The 21,434-nt window shown below is 41.9% G+C and overlaps 1 long non-coding RNA gene and 1 pseudogene across 1 annotated transcript in view; one reads left to right on the top strand and one right to left on the bottom strand.

The window, feature by feature from the left end:
- LOC145512280 (uncharacterized) overlaps nt 1-21,434 on the bottom strand; it is a 265,655-nt gene that overhangs the window by 125,452 nt on the left and 118,769 nt on the right. The gene's annotated exons all lie outside the window — the stretch shown is intronic.
- LOC145510041 (cytochrome c oxidase subunit 5B, mitochondrial-like) lies at nt 14,565-14,964 on the top strand (annotated as a pseudogene).

Below are 21,434 nucleotides of genomic sequence, written 5' to 3'. Positions count from 1 at the left end.
GTGATAAGTACCATGAATGAAAACAAAATGCTCTGAAATAGATCAACAAGAAAGGTCTTTCCGAGAAAGTGATATTTAAACTAAACCCTGAAGGATTAGTAGGAGTCAAACAGACAGCTTTCCAGGCAAGGAAAACAACATGACTGAAGATCTGGCAGGAAAGAGTTTGGCAAATTCAAATAAACTAAAATAAGTTAATGTGACTGGAAAATAGTGGGGGAAAATAGCGAGAGTGAAATGAGGTTATAGAGTCAAGAGGGACAAGGCCATACATGGCCTTTCTAGCTGTAGTTAAGAATTTGGTGTCCTGGTCTAAGACAATGGAAGCAACTGCAAGATTTTAAGCAGCAGAATGTCCATGATGCCATTTATATTATTCAAAGATCAAGGGAAAGACCTGAAGCCAGGAGACCAGTAAAAATACAGTCACAAACTGTGAGAATGTTGATCTTGACCCCTAGGGAATCCACAGTGTTCAGTCTCCTCTCGTGTGACCTTCCAGGCCTGGACTACAGTCTTGAACTGGTTCTCTGTGTCCCCTGGTGGCTCAGCTGGTAAAGAACCTGCCTGCCAGTGCAGGAGATACAAGAAACATGGATTCGATCCTGGGTTGGGAAGATTCCCTGGAGAAGGAAATGGCAACCCACTCCAGTATTCTTGCCTGGAAAATTCCACGGACAGAGGAGACTGGTGGGCTACAGACCATGGGGTTGCAAAGAGCATGCCTGCACATAGGCATCTTCTCCTACTATACCTAAGCCCTCTGGGAGCTCAGACATCACTGTGGTTTGTCCTCCTTCAAAAGGAAAGGCCAACCAGAGAAGAGATCAAGACAACCATATATCACGTTTGGACAAAATTATCTCATTTTCAACAATTTGTTCTTCTGCCACAAAAAGAACCTTAGGGGTCAGTCATTTGCCTCTGCTCATGTCCCTCTCTCCACACACATAGGAACAGAAACAGCACTGAACTAGGAATTAGAAGAGTAAATATCTGATCTTATTTCAGAGACTGCTCAGACTATAGAGGTGACACAAATTTAAATGGAAGGTAGGATGAACAGTATCAAAACTGACTATAAAGTAATGATTGACTTTTGACAAAATGCAGAAGTAAAGTGTTTCCAACTCAGGCACTATGTCAAAAAATAGAAACTTAAATCTCTGAGAAGTCCTATCCAAGCTTTGATCCAAGGGAATATATCCTTAAATAGAGCAGAAAAACCAAATGACCTGAACATCAGCCCACGTACAAGAGATAATCCCAGGTACAAGGTCTCTTACAAATATGACTGAATCCTCCTAGATACCAGGAGGTCCCTGGGGTAGGAGGTGGTGAGAGGAAACATTTATTATCACAATTCCAGGTTTATGGAGGGGAAATTTAGTGAAAATCTTTTTCCATGGTCAGGAAATTGAATAGTGTTGGAATCAGAGTCAGAACACAAAGGTTTTTGACTAGAGGCCAGAGTAGTCTTGCAAGAAGAAGTCCCAGGGCCCATCGGTAGTAAATATTGATAGAGGCCCACAGTGAATGTTGCTGAATTGTGTGGATGGCATTTTATTGTCTATTTATCCTCTTAGTGTGCAGGGAGAGGAAAGGGGCTAAAGCATGTTGAGTGCTTACACATGTGTGTATGTGTGTCTGTCACACATATTTGATTTTTCTCAAAGAAGGGCAATGTTATGTTTCAAAGCACAGAAAAGATAAATTTTCAGGGTGACTTCTCTTCTAAAATACTGCAGTAACCACCTTAAAGCAGACAGATTCCTTTTTTTAATGCTGAAAGAAAATAAGTAATACTAGTTTAATTCATTTTACAATCTTGGTTGTAAAATCGGTTGAATATCTGGTTAAATGGTAGTAGGGTGAACTGCCTTCTCACAGTAAATTCCCCTGTATTACCACTTTAGGCAAAGTTACACCTAAGGGAGGAAAGTGACACGTTTATCTCCACGTTACCAACTCTTTGTGACATGTCATGTATTAATTCCAAATTTTAATTCTACTTGACTCTAGCAGGAAATTGGATGGAAATTTTTGAGGTTTCTGTAGATGCTACGTTTTAGCTCTGATACTGAGAATGATCATAAAATAAAAGCACGTTGTTACCACCCTGAACTGAGGAGAAGCAAAAGCAAAGCAAGGAAGGCAAAGGAAGAGCAAGCAGCATAGCTCAAGCTGGTGCATGGCCTTGTTCTGAGAGTCAGTGGTATTTACTTAAAACGAAAAAGAACTAACCATGAGACAGAAGGTGGAACCCAGAAAACTTTTCAGCTCATCCTAGACAAGAACTTCATGCCTCAATTTATTACTCTCTTGAGATGTGGTGGCTTCCCTCAAGTCCAACATACCCATTGGAGCCATTAAAAATGCTTCGTAATAAAATAAGAATGATTTTTTTCTTTAGCTACTCGGTTACCAACACATTAACCCAGAAAATTCAGAATGGTGTATTGCTAAAGTTGCATGTTGTACACCATGTGTTAAAATCTCATCCAGGAAAGTAATTGCCTTGTCTCTTCATTCTTGGTCTAGATGACTCTCAGTAGGCATCACAGCAAAGGGAAATATCAACTCATGAAACTGATTCAGAGTTTACTAAAATTCTCAGTTGAAGGAGTTATCCCAATACATAAATTTGTTTTCCAGTTAAATAGGGCTTATACTTCTTTCCCCAAGGTAGGATAGCTGGAAACAGCACTGATATGGCCTCTGGTCCTAGCCTAGCTCTGGTATTAAACAGCTGTGTAACCTCAAGCATATCACTGAATCTAAGTCCCAGTCTCATCACCTATACATAAAGGATGGCAGTCAGAGATCCAGCAATCAGGGCCCAATAAACATCAAACACTCTCCTTGCTGTTATTCTTATTAGTATCAATGCTTTGTGTGACTTTAGGCAAGTAATTGAACCTCTCTTGTCCCTTGGGTTTATTTATTTGTGAGCTGAGTTAAACAATTACTATAAATATTAAATGAGATAATATTGGTAAAAGGGCCAGGCACAGTACCAAGCAAATTGTAGATGCTCAATAAATGTTTTCCTTCTTCCTCAAAGTTCTATGGAGAAGGCAATGGCACCCCACTCCAGTACTCTTGCCTGGAAAATCCCGTGGATGGAGGAGCCTGGTATGCTGCAGTCCATGGGGTCACTAAGAGTTGGACACGACTGAGCGACTTCACTTTCACTTTTCCCTTTCATGCACTGGAGAAGGCAATGGCAACCCACTCTAGTATTCTTGCCTGGAGAATCCCAGGGATGGCAGAGCCTGGTGGGCTGCCGTCTATGGGGTCGCACAGAGTCGGACACGACTGAAGTGACTTAGCAGCAGCAACGTTCTATGGGTTTATTACTAGAAAAAACAAACAAAAAATCTTTCTCTTTTCCATAGAAAGATCTTTGAGGGAAGTAAAAGGGGTTATGGGCTCCCCTGGTGGCTCAGACAGTAAAGAATCCACCTCCATTACAGGAGACCCAGGTTCGATACTTGGGTTGGGAAGACACCTTGGAGAAGGGAATGGCAACCCACTCTGGTATTCTTGCCTGGGAAACTCCATGTACAGAGAAACCTGGCGGGATACAGTCCACTGGGATCGCAAAAAGTCAGACACAACTAAGCGTCTAACACTTTCACACTTTCAAAAGGGGCTATAGTACCCAACTCACTATAATCTTTTGTTTATTCATTTAAAAATTCCTTTTTTAAATGAACCAACCAAATTTTAAGAAGCCATCAAAATCTTAGAACTACCATATCTCTTAACAGTTTAAAAAACTGTGGAAAGAAAAATTACACCTGTCATCATGACCATTTATAAGCATAGGGTTCAGTAGTATTATATATTCACATTGTCAACCTATCTCCAGAACTTTTTCATCTTGCAAAACTGAAGTCCTAAACCCAGTAAACAATAACTCCTCCCTCTTCCTACCCCCAGACCATGGCAACCATCGTTCTACTTTCTGTTTCTATGAACCTGACTACCCTAGATGCCTCATTCAGTGGAATCATACAGCATTTGTCTCTGTATCTGGTTTATTTCACTTTGCATAAGGTCCTTCAAGGTCCATTCATGTTGTAGCATGTATCAGAACTTCCTACGTATTTAAGGCTGAATAATATTCCGTCGTATGTGTATATCACATTTTGTATATCCATAGGTCCACCAGTGCTCTTAGTAGTAGTTCTATCCAAATCTGTTTTAAAAATAAAAATTCCAACTACAGCCACTCCCTATGGTGATCCCTGAGGAAACTCAGGATATGAAAATACAGAATACTGGCTGCAGATAGCTGAGGTGCATATCAAAGGAATGATTTCAATAAGCCCAGACTCTTGCATCTTCCCATACATGGAAAGTGCTAAATTCCTTAACTTTAGGTATCTGGTTTTCTTTAATTAATAATAATATTTTGATTATTGTGATGTTCCCAGCTACCTGCCCTTTGTTGAAAACTATATATCCTAGCTCCCCACTTACCTCCTAGGAGCAGTTTCTCAGAGCTGTCTGAAACACTGTCTCCTGGGTTGCAGTCCTCATTTTGCCCCAAATAAAACTTAACTAGCATGTCCCCCCAAAAAATAAAAATTAAAAAAAAAAAAAAAAAAAACTTCCAAGTAGCAAGACTCCCCAACCTCAATTTAGCAAATCTGGCTTGCTAATAGGAATCCAAACCACGGAGAACATGAGCTTGGGACATGAGTTCCTGTCTCATACTCTTACCTGCTTGGGTTATCGTATTGGCAGTCTCAAACCTCAGCAGGCTCTTCCTCCCCAGCTCAACCCAGATAAACCAAAATGACAGAAATAAAAAAATTCTTGGTTCTGGTTCTTTACCCACCAAATAAATATCATTGTACTCCACTTTCCTTATACTCTGGTTCTTATCTCTTTTTGTCCTCTACCTTTTTGGGGGCAGGTGGGTACAATAGTGATTATTCCAGAAAGAATTTACCAAAGGACAGGAGAGGCGATATGAGACTGGGAGACTAAACAAGAGGCCTCAGGAATTGTGCTGTCCCATATGGTAGCCATCAGTCACGTGGGGCTATTTATATTTTAATGTGAAATTAATTAAAGTTAAATAGAAATTTAAGTTTGTTCCTCTGTCGCACTAGCCACACTTCACACAGCATAATAGCCACAACCAGCTAAGGGCTATAGTATTAACATAAAAACAGAGCATTTCTGTCATTGCAGACAGTTCTATTGCACATACTGCTCTAGAGATTTCCAGATGAAGGTCTATTTAGTAACTCTTGAGAGAGAATGAGTATACCTAACCAATATTATGGCAATACAGCCTATTGTCCAAATAGCAACACTTCAGAGAGAGAAAAGGCGCATTAATAATTATCCAGAGACTACAGAGAGTAAAGAGGGACACTGTGGAAAATTTATGCTAGGATGTATTAGTGGGTTCTCCAGAGAAACAAAACCAATAGCAAATATATAGATATATACAAGAAGAGATTTATTACAGGAATTGGCTCATCGGGTTATGAAGGCCAAGAAGTCCATTTGCAGGCTGGAAAAACAGGTAAGCCATGGTGCAAATCAGTCCAAGTTCAAAGGCCTGAGATCAGGGAGCTGATTATGTAAGTCCTGAGTCAGAAAGCTCAAGAACCAGGAGCAGGGATGTGTGAGGGCAGAAAATGGATATCTCAGTTGAAGCAGAATAAGAATTCTCCCTTCTTCCCTCTTTCTGTTCTTTTCAGACACTCAGTGGATTGGATGATGCCCACCCCATTGGTAAGGGTGAACTTTTCATTCAGTCTACTGATTTAAATGCTAATCTCTTCCAGAGACTCCCTCACTGACACACCCAGAAAGAATGTTCTATTAGCTATTTGGGTATCCCCTAACCTAGCCAAGTTGACACATAAAATTAACCATCTCAGGGTTACAGGCAAATCTAGAAGCACTGTCACTCTGATCAACATGTTCTTCCTGGAGATGGCATTTAGGGTGGATTTGAACAGTGCCCCCGGAGTTGTGCATGGGTATCTATTACTTTCAACAATATGATTAGGACTAAAATTTCTTTCTGAAGGGACTGTCACCTAAAAAAGCAATTCATTTCCAGAAATGAGTCTATTTCTAGAAAGAGCTGAAGCTACTCACTCTTCCTTGGTGCTGGACTATTCCCAGTCTATATGCTCCCAGACAATATTCAGATCTGCATTTTCCCTCGGTCAGGCCTACATGAGACTTTTCTCTTACAAAGTGAGCAGAGTACTGAGAGATGGTTTGTTTTTCATTTTTTTGGTTGGTTTTTTTGGGGGTTTTTTTTGGCAGTTTCTCTAATATGGGACTCTGATATTAACACAACTGTTTTAAAGTCTCTTTATCTGCTCTGGGTCACAAACTCAGCTACACTAATAGCACTGCTGGAGGGGATGGAGTAAGGGTGGAAATCCTGAGGGCTTCTGAGGGCTTGTGAGTGGGAGGATCACTTTTTTGTTTCACCGTGTTTATGGGGGACCCAAGAACACTGAAGAATCTTCATTTTCAAAATATTCCCCTTGCCCACTTTGAAATTTCACCCATTCTTCTTGCCCAGAGTGAAGTGCTTAAGCCTCAATCTGAGCCTTGTCCGGTGACAGATATGGACACGAACACTGGACTTCTTCCCCAGGGGCAAGACGGTCAGCCCAACAGGATGGAATCTTTCTTCTAGAGCCGTCAAAGAGGACTGAGTATTGTCTCAGGTGTAACTTTTCAGTGTACCCCTCCTAAAAACCATACGGACTCCAAAATGAATCATGGCTATAAGATCAACCTTGGGAAAATAGTCAAGGAAATAACCTTGTCATTCCAAGCCTCCACACTTTGGGTTGGTAGACTTCTGGGTGGTGGAAACAGCACCAGTAGCCTCATGGATTTTCAAAGATCACACTGTCCAGCCTAGACTCTCTGGGCTGGTCCTGCTTCCAGTGTGCTCAACCATTAGACAGGGCTGGCTTATTCTCACTGATTGGCTACCTCCAACCACAATGTAGAAGCTCAGTCATGTCTGACTCTTTGTGAACCCAAGGACTATAACCCAGCAGGCTCCTCTGTCCATGGAATTTTCCAGGCAAGATACTGGAGTGGGTTGCCATTTCCTTCTGGTAGTTGGATCTACCAGACCAGGGATCGAACCTGGGTCTCCTAGCATTGCAGGCAGAGTCTTTATTATCTGAGCCACGAGGGGTGCCCAATAGAAGCCAGATAGGTCCAAAGTTTTCCCTACTTAGGGAGTATAATTCAGCTACCTCGTTTAAACCTACTATTTATACATACTCCAGCACCCACAACATATCAAATACCTCTTATGGGCACTGGGAATGATGCTGTGAGCAAGATAAGGTCCTATCCTCACATATCTTATACCCTAGGAGGGGGAGGTAGATATTAAATAACTGAATCAATACGGTTTCATCATCTTACTTCAGATGGTGCTAACTGCTGTAGAGGGAATAAAGTGACATGATGAAGAGTGACTGCAGTGACCCCACCGGATGGTTCTGGCAGTAAAATCTTCGGGAGGCCATTGGACTTGTAACCTGAAGGAAGGGACGAAATCAGCTGGGTAACAGAGGAGGAATGAAGAGCCTGAGGTCTTGAAGGGAAACAAGCGCTCTACATTTTCAAGGGCAACCTTGGAGAAGGCCAGAGGGCCTAAGCCTTGTGAACAAGAAGAGGGAACAGAAGAAGATAAGCTTGAAGAAGTAAGTAGAGGACACCCATACAAGGCCTTGCAGGCCTGGAAGAGCATGACTTTGCTTTAAGTACAATGGAAAGACATGCAAGGATTTTTAACAAGAAAATAACATTATCTAATTTATAATGCTGAAAGTTTATTTGGGACACTGCATACAAATGGATTACAACAATGGTTGGTTCTCAAAATGGAATTCCCAGAGCAGGCATTCACCTGGAAACAAGTCAGATATGCAAATTCTCTGGCCCCACCCTAGACCTCCTGAATCAGAAACTGTGGGGGTGGGGCCAAGCAATCGTGCTTTAAGCAGTCCTCCAGGGGAGTGTCATACACACTCTGTGTTTGGGGACCACCTCAGTGGAGGAAGATGAACACAGATGATAGAAAACCAGTTTGGACACTACAGGGCAGGACAAGGTATTGTTCTTCCTGACATTGTTCTTATGATCTAAGGATGGAGAATCTCTCTGTTTAGGCAATGTTTCTTTGTTTGTAGAAAATCACTCCAAAGATGTGGGAGGGAAGGGGAGTTGATGACAAGACAATTTCTACCAAAACCTATCTTTGAGACAGATTCTTTAGACTTCTTTTTTCTTTGTTTCTTTCTTTTTTTTTTTTCTTTCGATGGAGGACTTGTGAAACTCAAAGATTACATTCATACCATTTGCCTAAGGGAAAAGAAATTTAAACTTGAAGGTTTTTTTCATGTTGACATAATATCACACAAGAAACAGAATAATATTGCGGTGAACATGGGGGACTGGTGCATTTACAACCTATACCCTATGTAGGCCAGAGTTGGGGATTTCTATACCAATACAGTTGGATGGGGAGTATCTCAATCAAAAGTGAAATCAATTAGGAAGTCCTATTAGAAGTCAAAATCCCTTTACATGCTCAAAATGGCTTTTTATATGTACCCTAACACTAGAGAGGGAAGGAAAATCTTTATTTAACATCCTCTCACGGTCCCCTGTGCAGTAAGATACACCATTATTAACTAAAAAGGACCTTCCCACAGCTATCGCTAGAAACATGCAATCATACACTTTTTGTGGGTTCACTGAGGTAGACTGATTTTGTGGTTTCCCAAAGTACCCTCCACCTCTAGTCTCCCATGGGAGCTGAAAATTAATATAAAATGTAGACTTTATGCTGGAAGAGTAAAATATTATATCCTTGCCTTGTGATGGAGTTCAGTTTATTAGGTTGGCTAGCAGCCAGCTAAATGAACAGGAATAGGACAGCAAAGAGGGAGAGAAAGAGGCAGGGAGAGATTTAGAAATGCTGATCTCTGGGCAAATAGAGAGTATTAGAGGAATGAGGAGGAAAGTCACTGGAGAAAAAGAGGTTACCAAAAAATGAAGGAAAATTAATAGAAAGGAAAAGTACAGAATTGAAATACAAATACTAAGGGCTGATACAGATTTGGGTTTCATTCTGACTCTGCTTCTTATTAGTTCTGTGATTTAGGGTTAGGTATACTAATTCTCTAAGCCTCAGTTTCCTCAACTGTGAAATGGGAATCATAATGGAGCTACCTTAAAGAGCTATTGCAGGAATTAAATAAAACCTTGTCATTACCATCTGGTGTAGTACCTGACACATTAAAAGAGATTAGTCAATAGTAATGACCTCCTTCCCCTATACTCCTCTCATCTACCCCAGCACATGACCTGGGAAGGAGGAAGGGATTAAGACACTTAAAAAGAGAAAAAGAAAAAAAAAAAAAAGTTTGGTTATGCTGTATATTTCTATTCTAAAAGTAAACTACTGAAATCTGGACATCTCATTTTGATATCTCATGACATTCTTGGGAATCTGAGCAAAAAATGTAAAATTGTTCCTTTCACAATATTGTGGGACAATTCTGTGTCCAAATGCCTGTGCCCTGGGCTGCACAGTACCTTCCTGGGATGTGCACTCTCAGAGCTACCCATGCAGCCTCAGTTCCTAGAGGTGAGGAGTGCAGTAGCTCTCCCCCTGTTCTGCCAACATGTGCTAGGTAAGAAGCTTAGAACATAGGCCTGTGAGCCTACTGCTTCTTACAACCAGCTCCAAGCATTAATAACGATGAGGAAAATAAGAGCATCCAAACTTGATAACTCAGAGGCCTAAGCAATACCTATGAAAGTCCTAGTAAATGTTTTTTCTGTTTCCTATCAATAGAACAGATTTTGCAGAGTTCCCTCCCAAAAAACAAAACAAAACAACTTGAGCTATCCAAAGGCCAAAATTACACAAATTAAAACAAAACAAAACAAAAAATGAAACAAAGAGGTTCTGCGACTTGACCAAGGTCATATAACAACTTAGGGTAGATGACTGATCTTCCGGAGTCAAATCAAGTCTACACTGTTCTCAGAGGGCACAACTGGTCCAACCCAGGATACAGGACACAGCATTCCTCTCTGAACAACTTGTACTTGGAAAGTGAGGTAACCTTCAGAAATTCTTACTGTTCTCCTGGGACCAAACACTGTATCAGTGATTTGAAAATGCTTACATTCTAGAAATAACTATAAAACAGAATCATTCATTACGCCACTCAGCAGCAAAGACAAGCCCTGCCTTGCCATCTTGCGATTGATATTTTATTTGTGGGGAAGCATTCCTTCTCCTGTTGCCAGCCAAAATTATTTGTAGGCTAATAATTTATTCACAAAATAACCCTTATTTGTGTTTCAGATATATCTTTCCTAGGAGACTCAATATATTTAATGGTAGCACTGCAATAAAACAGTGCAATTTGTAACTTAATAGAAAAAACTATGTTAACAATACAATATGGTTTCCTATGAAGAACAAAAGAATTTCCTCCAGATGTATTGGCCCTGAGACATGGGAGGGAGAGCAGCAAGGCACTGCTGCTCACGTGGTCCTCAAGGGTAATTTCCCAGCAAGAGCTGAGAGCATAGGTCATAACCCATGACCAGCACTGGTGAAAGACAAGTTAACTGACAACAATAACATGTCCTGTTTCCCCAATGTGATCTGTCTTCCAGACAGGCCAGTGTGCAATTTTTTTATGTGTAAAATAAGAATGAAAACAGGCCAAAAAGAAAACAACATTATCACCGAAAATACTGGGCAAAAGGAAAAACCAACCAGCGCTAATGCAGATCCATGTAACTGAAACAAAATGCTCCACACTTTTAAGGTACCATTGGCATCACACATCTTTCATTTTCCCCTAAAGAAATCTATCTTCAGCCCCCAGTACCAAATTAGTACAACATCTGGTATCTTCTCATAACCCTCTTTAAAACATGCAACAGGCCTGGGAGAGGCGTGAGGCGATTCTGACACCCTCACCTGAAGGAGAGAGAGCCTGAAGTCAGAAGAGTCCATACCTACCTCTGCTTTTCACCATATTATCTGGTGTTGGACCTGCATTGTCACCTTGGCCTACTGCTGATTTGGGTCCCTACAGAGACCACCTTGGATCTTCATGGGAATATGATCCTGCTCCCTCAAGAGTGGTTTTGATCCAGAATATCATGAGTTACCAGAATCACAGCTCTGAGCACGCAGCTCTTCTCTGCACAGCCATCCCTACAAGGACCAAGCGTTTTCACAGCGGTTCAAGGTCCAGCCTATTGTGGACACAGAGCTACTGCCTCCTCTCCTTCCCAGTGGTTCACTACTTCTTTCCTTCCTAAGATCAAGTAGCTTTCCTCTGGTACCAGAGGGAGCATCTGTCCTGGAAAACAAACAATACTCCCCTACCCAGGATCCTGCCTTCCCTCACTCTCTATTCCTATCTCAGAATACCAATTCAGATGCTGAAACTGGAGAAAAACAGAGAGGGCAATAGTAGGACTTCCTAAAGGCAGTACTCAGAGTCCTGGCTCCCTTTGCTTTTCAAAATCAGCCTCGCTTTTCATCTGGTTCAGTATGCTACTCCCATCTTGCAAAAGAGGAAAATAAACAGAGAAACTGATTGACTGGGCCATGTTACTGAGTCATTACAGAGTTTCAGAACTAGAAACTCTGAACCTCAAATACTCAGCTCTATATTCCAGTTTGACAAATGGAGAGATGGTAATAAAGAGGAAACTTCCTTCTTTAGAGTTTTTGTTTTGTTTTGTTTTATCCTCTCTTGCTTGTTACCTGTCTCTCTTTCTCAACCTCCTCACACATACACATGCAACTACAACACACCATTATGTAGATATTTAAAGCAATGGTTCTGCAAAAAGAAATAAGAGTTTCTTGGGTGTGGACTGAGGTCGGGAATGCCTTCCATTGAGAATCTGGTAAACATTCACAATGGAACTAGACTGGTACACTGAGGCCTATTGCATGCTGGAAGAACTCTTCGTCTTCTTTTAGACCTTTTTATTCAAAGGACGGATAAAGAGGAAATTCAATCTGCTTGTTAGCCCATTTAAAGAAGGATAAAAAAGTAACTGGAATCCTTCGGAGAGTTTACTAGAAAAGCATGGAATTTTTGTTATTATCACTCTAGTATTTTCTCTTTATAACAAGAGAATAGTGTGATGAAGAACTAAAGAGCCTCTTGATGAAGGTGAAAGAGGAGAGTCAAAAAGTTGGCTTAAAGCTCAACATTCAGAAAACTAAGATCATGGCATATGGTCCCATCACTTCATGGAAAATAGATGGGGAAACAGTGGAAACAGTGTCAGACTTTATTTTTTTGGGCTCCAGAATCACTGCTGATGGTGACTGCAGCCATGAAATTAAAAGATGCTTACTCCTTGGAAGGAAGGTTATGGCCAACCTAGATAGCATATTGAAAAGCAGAGACACTACTTTGCCAACAAAAGTCCGTCTAGTCAAGGCTATGGTTTTTCCAGTGGTCATGTATGGATGTGAGAGTTGGACGGTGAAGAAAGCTGAGCGCCAAAGAATTGATGCTTTTGAACTGTAGTGTTGGAGAAGACTCTTGAGAGTCCCTTGGACTGCAACGAGATCCAATCAATCCATCCTAAAAGAGATCAATCCTGGCTGTTCATTGGAAGGTCTGATGTTGAAGCTGAAACTCCAATACTTTGGCCACCTCATGCGAAGGGTTGACTCATTGGAAAAGACCCTAATGCTGGGTAGGATTGGGGGCGGGAGGAGAAGGAGACGACAGAGGATGAGATGGTTGGATGACATCACCGACTCGATGGACATGGGTTTGGGTAGACTCTGGGAGTTGGTGATGGACAGAGAGGCCTGGCATGCTGCGATTCATGGGGTCGCAAAGATTCGGACACAACTGAGCGACTGAACTGAACTGAACTGATCCAGACTTTGGTCAGAGGCATGATTTTTCTGTCTAATTCATATTCAGGTGTACTAAGGTGTGATTTTTCTGTGGGGCTTCTCTACATATTGGTGATAGGTGGTATTTCCTAAAAATGATCTTTCTCCAGTACCTCTCTTAAATCCAGAGCTCAAGCAACGAGGGCCCTTTATGGAGGTCCTGGGCTTTAGAGGGCCCTGTCTAAACTTCCTACAGGGCAAGGAGTCCATAGGGCCAGGGTATATGCCAATCTGGAACACGCACCCCTGATTGTAAACCACACACTGGGTGCCTCAGATCTGGGATTCCCACCCAAATAGCCCAGAATATATCTAGGGGGCTTGTACAGTCTCACACAAGAGAGTATTCTTCTGAGAACAGACAATGCAACTCAGGTGCATGCCACCCAGGTCTGAGCTGTGATGGAGAGCTAGCTGTTTGTGAGCTGAGGAGGGGGCATACAGATGGAGTTTGGACATGTGGATGCAGGCATGTGACTGCCTTGAACCCTCACAGGAGATGGGAAGAAAAAGAGTAGGCCTCAGTGGACTAGGATCTTGGGAGAGGGGTGGTCTCCATCTGTGCTCTTGCTCCAGGCCCTGCAAATGAAATCAATATTGTTGGGGGGGAGACTGGTTCTATCACCTCCCAAGAAGCAAAGCCTCATAACTAGACTCATGGCCTCCTTCTAACTCATCCTTCACAGTGTGACCAGCATCATCCTCAAAAACACAGACATGATCTTATCAAGTCTCTGTTTAAAAATATTTCTATAGCATCTTAATTATATCATAAGCAAATTCTGGGTACTTAAAGCCCCTCATGATCTGGCTGGGTCCTTCTCATTGTTTCTTCCATGAACCTCTCCCCCTCCCACCACCACCACTTGCTGTAGCTTATATATCAACCATCTTGGGCAATCTTCTGATTTTTATTTTTGTTAAACATTTTTGTGTGTAGACCATTTGTGAAGTCTTTATTGATTTTTTTTGTTACAATATTGCTTCTGCTTTATGTTTTGGTTTTTTAGCTGTGAGGCATGTGGGATCTTTGCTCCCCAACCAGGGATCAAACTCACACTCCTTGCACTGGAAGGTGAAATCTTAACCATTGGACCACCAGCGAAGTCCCTCTTTTGATCTTTAAACACAACCTGTTCACTCAAGCTCATGTAGCCTTAATCACGACGTCTCTTTGCCTGGTTAGCATATAGAAGGTGCAAAATAAACTTTTGCTGAATTGAATTGAAATTTACTGACAAGACAGAACAATTTTTGAGGAATTTTGTAAGTTTGTTCTCTTTGTATTTCTCATGTGCTCCTCCCCACCCCTAAGTCTAAGCAGGTTGCCAATCCTTTTGTATTTCATTGTCTTGGGAATGTTTTTTCAGTATAAAAAGCATATACTTCTTTTTCAATCCATAAGTTACTCTCATCTATAATAAAAGCCTAAAATCTCTTGAGAGATTACACTTCAGAGGGGAAGTATGCTCCAGTGGTGGCCATGGGAAGATGCTTTTGAGGAAAAAATATAAGGAAAAGTAAAGAAATAGCCAGAGACTAAGAGGGGGCAGAAAGGGTGTTTGCAGTTGGCATGATGACTTCAAGGTTATTCCGCAGAGCTGGAGCACTGACCCTGAAGGCCCACAGTCCTAATGGAGTCACCACAGTGTGCTCCATGGCATCTGGAGGTGGTGTTCCTACTGATGATGAGCAGGTGATGGGTTGCAGAGGGAGATCATGCTCGCTATGTGCAAGGGCTGGACTCACACGGTATGCTTGCCCCAAAGGAAACCTCAGGTACCAAGAAAGACCCTAATTTAGTCCCCTCCATCACCAACAAGCAGAAACTGGGCTACACTTGTCAAGAAGACAACAGTGCTGCCATGAACTGAAAAGGTGCTGTCATCTGGTTCTGGCTGCACAAAGGCAAGGCCTAGCCATGCCCTAGGTGTGGAACCCATTACAAGCTGGTGCCCCACCAGCTGGCCCACTGAGCCCCTGCATTAACTCACTCAAAATATGGGTATAAAATTTCTTCTTTCTAGTAAAGATGAGCCATTACATTGGCTCCTCCTCCCATAAAAAAAAGTGGGGACAGAGAATAGCAGGTTCCTGAATCTGGTGTCAATATCTTGGAAGAGTCCAGTCCTCAGGTTGATTTGCTGCAGGATTAAGAAGCTATAGAGGTGGATGTTGATACAATCTCCACAGAGCTGGACGGACAGAATGTCATGATGTCAGACTGTGAAACTAAGTTCTCTGCAATATTAGCCAAGTAAGGCTTCCTCTCTCCTAAGTACAGTAAGTTCACATTACCCTTCAGTCAACAAGAAAATGCTAGAATAATGATACGACAGCCTTCTTCTGGTCAGAACATGGGTGTGTGGCTCAATGAGTGAGGATCTTTTCTAGCTACTCTCTTGTTACCAAGTCGATGCACTCGTTGGTCCCCAGCTTATCTAACAGAGTTTGAATCGGATTTCTTCAGGCTTTGTCTACAAAAGAAAATACTTTCCAGCCTCTTATTATTTTGTCCCTCCATCCCATCACATTTTTTTTTCCAACACAACTGATAGTGTGAGGCCAATCATGGAAAATGAGCTCACTAGCTTCCCGGGAGCTGCTTCTGCTGGCTTCATGAAAGACATTCCTAAGCAGACACAACAAGAGCTACCCATTCTAGGTGCCAGCAAACCCAGACATCTTGGTCTCAGAAGCTCTTATCTAGTTAGGATGAAAGGCTATTACTGTAGAGAACTGTACTGTATGTTTCCCAAAGACATGGGGCTTGACAATTGGAAATCAGATACAAAGGATAAACAACCACGGTCAAATGCAGGCATCTTCTGTCTACTTACAGGTCATTTTAAGTCTGCTTTATTCTATTTTAACTGCTGCTTTATTCTCATTGTGCAAAGCAGCTTATAGGTGTTTCAAAATGGCCTGTCAGAAAGCAGCACAAGTTGTTTTGGCTGCAAAACCCCTCATGTACCAAGATGTTTGCCTTGAAATCATCCTACAAGCACCTGGAGTCGGCTCAGAACAAGCTGAGCTGAAAACTGAGATTCACTTTCCTTCTCAGTTTCAATCATTCAATTGGATTGAAGAAAGTCAACCTAGGAAATGGCAACCCACTCCAGTATTCTTGCCTGGAGAATCCCAGGAACAGAGGAGCCTGGTGGGCTGCCATCTATGGGGTCGCACAGAGTCAGACACGACTAAAGCAACTTAGCAGCAGCAGCAGCAGCAAGTCAACCTAACTAACTAAATGAGTCTATTTCAATAGCCTACCAAATGTTGTTTGGCACACACACACACATACACACACAAATCTTCCTCCAATACACAGTAATACCATGGGAGAAAGAAAAGTTTCCAAGAAAAGTTTAATAAGGAGTATTTGAAAGGTTAGAAGAGTCTAGCCTGAACATGAATGCTGATTTATTGTTCATAGGTCTGCTACTCACCAAGTCACCCTACAAACTATCTACACATTCAGCCTTAGCTACTTAGAAGAGAGCCGATAAATAAGTAAACAAGGCTTTGGTTATGAAATCAAAAAGCACTTAGCTGTTCCCACCCACTAGGTGACTATGCATTTCCCACCTAGAGAAGAGACCTACATCAAAATTTCCTGGAGCTTCCTCATTCAGCCTTAAACCTCATAAATAATGATGAAGATATCCATGTCACCTTGGATTGTTCTACTCCCTTTCTTCTTGGGAGGCCAAAACATTTCACCTAGACCAGCATTTATCCCTGTTGAGATGACAAGTTAAGACCAAGATCATCAGCTACTTGGTAGGCCCTCTTGTTCCTTCTCTCTGTTTGGATTCTTCCTCAGTCAGAACCTGTATCTCCTGGTTGCTGCTGCTGCTGCTAAGTCGCTTCAGTCGTGTCCGACTCTGTGCGACCCCATAGATGGCAGCCCACCAGGATCCGCCGTCCCTGGGATTCTCCAGGCAAGAATAGTGGAGTGGGTTGCCATTTCCTTCTCCAGTGCATGAAAGGGAAAAGTGAAAGTGAAGTCGCTCAGTCGTGTCCGACTCTTAGTGACCCCATGGACTGCAGCCTACCAGGCTCCTCCATCCATGGGATTTCCCAGGCAAGAGTACTGGAGTGGGGTGCCATTGCCTTCTCCTTATCTCCTGGTAGGACATGTCTCAAGTCTTCTATCTGCAAGGGGCCTCATTTAAATGTAAATCAAAATCAAAACACTTCTTCCAGACTGAAAGTCAGATGTGGTCCTATTGTGGCAAAGTTGAAACCATTCTTTTTAACTCAGTGAGTTCAGGAACTATTAAAAGTGGAGAGAAGACAAATTGTATTTCTCAAGTGAGAGAAATTAACATTTTAATACCATTTTAAACTTTTGCCTCTGTTCTATTTTGGGTTCCAGCACTGTTTCAGCCAAGAGTTGCATGAAGAATTCTCTATGCTCAGCATGGAAATTCAAATGTTCTCATTTAACTTTTAAGACTGTTGGACATTCTAAGGATTTGGTGTTTCTCCAATATTTGAGAAGTTAACTCATCAGAGTCTCACTTTTGAGAGCTCTGAAAGGTTTTAATAGTCTTCTTTTATATATGTTTAGTAAGTGATTCTTTGGATAATTTACTTTCTTGGATCACGTCTGTCTGTTGTTTTCCCAGAACTTGTCCACACAGTGGCAGAGGGACAAGTCTCTCTTTTACAGTAGAGGAAGATTTGCCATTTAGAAGTTAAACAGCAACAAAAATAAGAACGCAACACATTGAACCTCTGTATTTCAAGAAGTGTATTGGACCACACTGATGTTTGGAAGAGAGCCAAGCCTTAGATGCTTTTCATTTACATAGGAAATAATGAGCTTGTTTATGCTGGAGGAAGGGCGACTGCAGGGAACTAAAAGGGCACGTGAGGACATGCGAGTTGGCTTTGCAAGCCCCTGCACAGTGCAGTGTGGACTGGGAGCCTGCAGAGCGGACAGGTAGCATGAGTTTGGGGACACAGTCCTCCAGATGCCTGCCCCACCATCACTGAACAGAGCTGCCTTACGAGGTCAGCATCTGTGTCTACCATGCCATCAAGGCTCCCACTGGTCTCCTAGCTTAGAGGAATCTCAGCCTGCATAATATTATTCCCAGATTCTCCATCTCTACCACTTTGTCATACTGTTCCCACTTCCTAGAGAGTCTTCCATTGCCGTTACCTTAAAAAAAAGGCCCACATTCTAGCCAGCCACTTCTTTCCTAAAGCAGATCACCACACCAGCTAAAACTCTGCTTCTGAATTGCCGCTGACCCCACAGCTTTGAGATCCACCACACACTGCAGGATGAATTAAGTGTGTGACCCTTTGTCTTCCCTTTCTGATCATAGGTACCATAAAGTCAAGGATTATACATTATTTCGCCCTCTTATCCACACTCCTCCAATAGCAAGCACAGTGCCATGCACACAGCAACTATTCAACATTGACTGAGTGAAAGAATAAATGAATACTTAAAAGAGTCTCCAGCAGCCAAGGTTGATTGCAGAGACAAATAATGAATGACTGCCAGGAGGATTCAGCTACTGAGGTGATAAAATTTAGCCCCAGCTCCAGATATGCTATTACTTACATACCTTGTGATGAGTATATAAAATTTTATACAATTTGTCACTAATAGGCTGCTTCTGCTGTAGCCCTTTTTCTCCCTACGAGCATCTCTCTGATTAGTGAGGGGAAAAATGCCCATACTTCTAGTTTTTAAGACTAAAGAGGACAAGTGAAATTATTCAGAGAGTTTGAACTTTCATGCCTTGGGACTCATCTCCAAAGAATGAAACCTTTGTAGATCTTGGGTGTTGCAATCATGAGTATTCTAAAGCTTTATGCAATTTTTTTATATTTAAATTTGTTTTTATAAAATAAAATTGAAATATCCTTAGCAAGTGTACAGAATATACGAGGGGAAGAGGGAGTCAGGACATCTTCTAAAGATCACTAGGCTTTCACCTGTATCTATTTTACCTTTTTCTCCAGAATTTTGCTGGCCGCAACTAATTTCCCAACTAACAACTAATGACTTTCCCAGCCTCTCTTGTGGCTTGGTGTAGTCAAATGGCATAGTATGTATGATGGGTTGTGAAAAGAAGTAACCTAAGCAAATCATAGATTATGTTCTTGAAATCAAACCATGTCTTCCACTTATCTTTCCCTTCCTAGTGGCTGGGACACAGAAAGGAGGGAGTGAGACTGATGAAGGCAATGTCCTAGGGGATGATAGTCACAAAACAGGAAGAACTCTGGGTCCCTGGATAACCTTGTCCAGGGCCATCCTTCCCCGTGACTCCCTGCCAACCTAGACTTTTATATATGAAAGAAAGAAACCTCTATCTAGTTTCAGTTCAGTTCAGTTCAGTCACTCAGTCATGTCCGACTCTTTGCGACCCCATGAATCGCAGCACGCCAGGCCTCCCTGTCCATCACCAACTCCCGGAGTCTACCCAAACCCATGTTCATCCAGTCGGTGATGCCATCCAACCATCTCATCCTCTGTCGTCCCCTTCTCCTCCCGCCCCCAATCATACCCAGCATTAGGGGTCTTTTCCAATGAGTCAACCCTTCGCATGAGGTGCCCAAAGTATTGGAGTTTCAGCTTCAACATCAGACCTTCCAATGAACAGCCAGGATTGATCTCTTTTAGGATGGATTGATTGGATCTCGTTGCAGTCCAAGGGACTCTCAAGAGTCTTCTCCAAAACCACAGTTCAAAAGCATCAATTCTGTGGCGCTCAGCTTTCTTCACCGTCCAACTCTCACATCCATACATGACCACTGGAAAAACCATAGCCTTGACTAGACGGACTTTTGTTGGTGAAGTAATGTCTCTACTTTTCAATATGCTATCTAGGTTGGCCATAACCTTCCTTCCAAGGAGTAAGCATCTTTTAATTTCATGGCTGCAGTCACCATCAGCAGTGATTCTGGAGCCCAAAAAAATAAAGTCTGACACTGTTTCCACTGTTTCCCCATCTATTTCCCATGGAGTGATGGGACCAGATGCCATGATCTTAGTTTTCTGAACGTTGAGCTTTAAGCCAACTTTTTCACTCTCCTCCTTCACCTTCATCAAGAGGCTCTTTAGTTCTTCTTCACTTTCTGCCATAAGGGTGGTATCATCCGCATATCTGAGGTTATTAATATTTCTCCCAGAAATCTTGATTCCAGCTTGTGTTTCTTCCAGCCCAGCGTTTCTCATGATGTACTCTGCATAGAAGTTAAATAAGCAGGGTGACAATATACAGCCTTGACGTACTCCTTTTCCTATTTGGAACCAGTCTGTTGTTCCATGTCCAGTTCTAACTGTTGCTTCCTGACCTGAATACAGGTTTCTCAAGAGACAGGTCACGTGGTCTGGTATTCCCATCTCTTTCAGAATTTTCCACAGTTTATTGTGATCCACACAGTCAAAGGCTTTGGCATAGTCAATAAAGCAGAAATAGATGTTTTTCTGGAATTCTCTTGCTTTTTCGATGATCCAGTGGATGTTGGCAATTTGATCTCTGGTTCCTCTGCCTTTTCTAAAACCAGCTTGAAAATCTGGAAGTTCACGGTTCACGTATTGCTGAAGCCTGGCTTGGAGAATTTTGAGCATTACTTTACTAGCATGTGAGATGAGTGCAATTGTGCAGTAGTTTGAGCATTCTTTGGCTTTGCGTTTCTTTGGGATTGGAACAAAAACTGACCTTTTCCAGTCCTGTGGCCACTGCTGAGTTTTCCAAATTTGCTGGCATATTGAGTGCAGCACTTTCACAGCATCACCTTTGAGGATCTGAAATAGCTCAACTGGAATTCCATCACCTCTACTAGCTTTGTTCGTAGCGATGCTTTCTAAGGCCCACTTGACTTCACATTCCAGGATGTCTGGCTCTAGGTGAGTGATCCCACCATCGTGATTATCTGGGTCGTCAAGATCTTTTTTGTACAGGTCTTCTGTGTATTCTTGCCACCTCTTCTTAATATCTTCTGCTTCTGTTAGGTCCATACCATTTCTGTCCTTTATTGAGCCTATCTTTGCATGAAATATCTAGTTTAAACCACTGCTATTATGGTTTCTGTTAAAGCAGCCAAACTAATACCCTGACTAATAATATCTGTCAACAAAGTACTATGTGGCATCCTTATTTTTAGAAAATTGAAGTGAATTTAAACGAGTGGTTAGGTGTGTGTGTGTGTGTGGACATGTGTGTGTGACTAATGACAACCAAGGTTTTGCAAACTGGCATTAGGAATCAACCATCAAGCATTCATTAATGCCCTAGTAAGTCTCTAAACAATCAACAATCTTCTTACCAAGCCTGATTTTTATGAATTTTACCTAACTGATATCTCAGTCAAAATGAATAGGAAAGTTAAAAAAAGTTAAAGGTCATCTTATTTGCTTTTTTTTAAATGTTTAGAACCTAGACTAATTCTGACACGTTATAAGTAGTTTACC

This window comes from Giraffa tippelskirchi, chromosome 1, assembly GCF_054371585.1.
Source record: "Giraffa tippelskirchi isolate mGirTip1 chromosome 1, T2T-mGirTip1v1.2.pri, whole genome shotgun sequence".
Taxonomy (NCBI): domain Eukaryota; kingdom Metazoa; phylum Chordata; class Mammalia; order Artiodactyla; family Giraffidae; genus Giraffa; species Giraffa tippelskirchi.
Note: the sequence above shows the minus strand (reverse complement) of the source record. Positions and strands in the feature narration are given on the sequence as shown.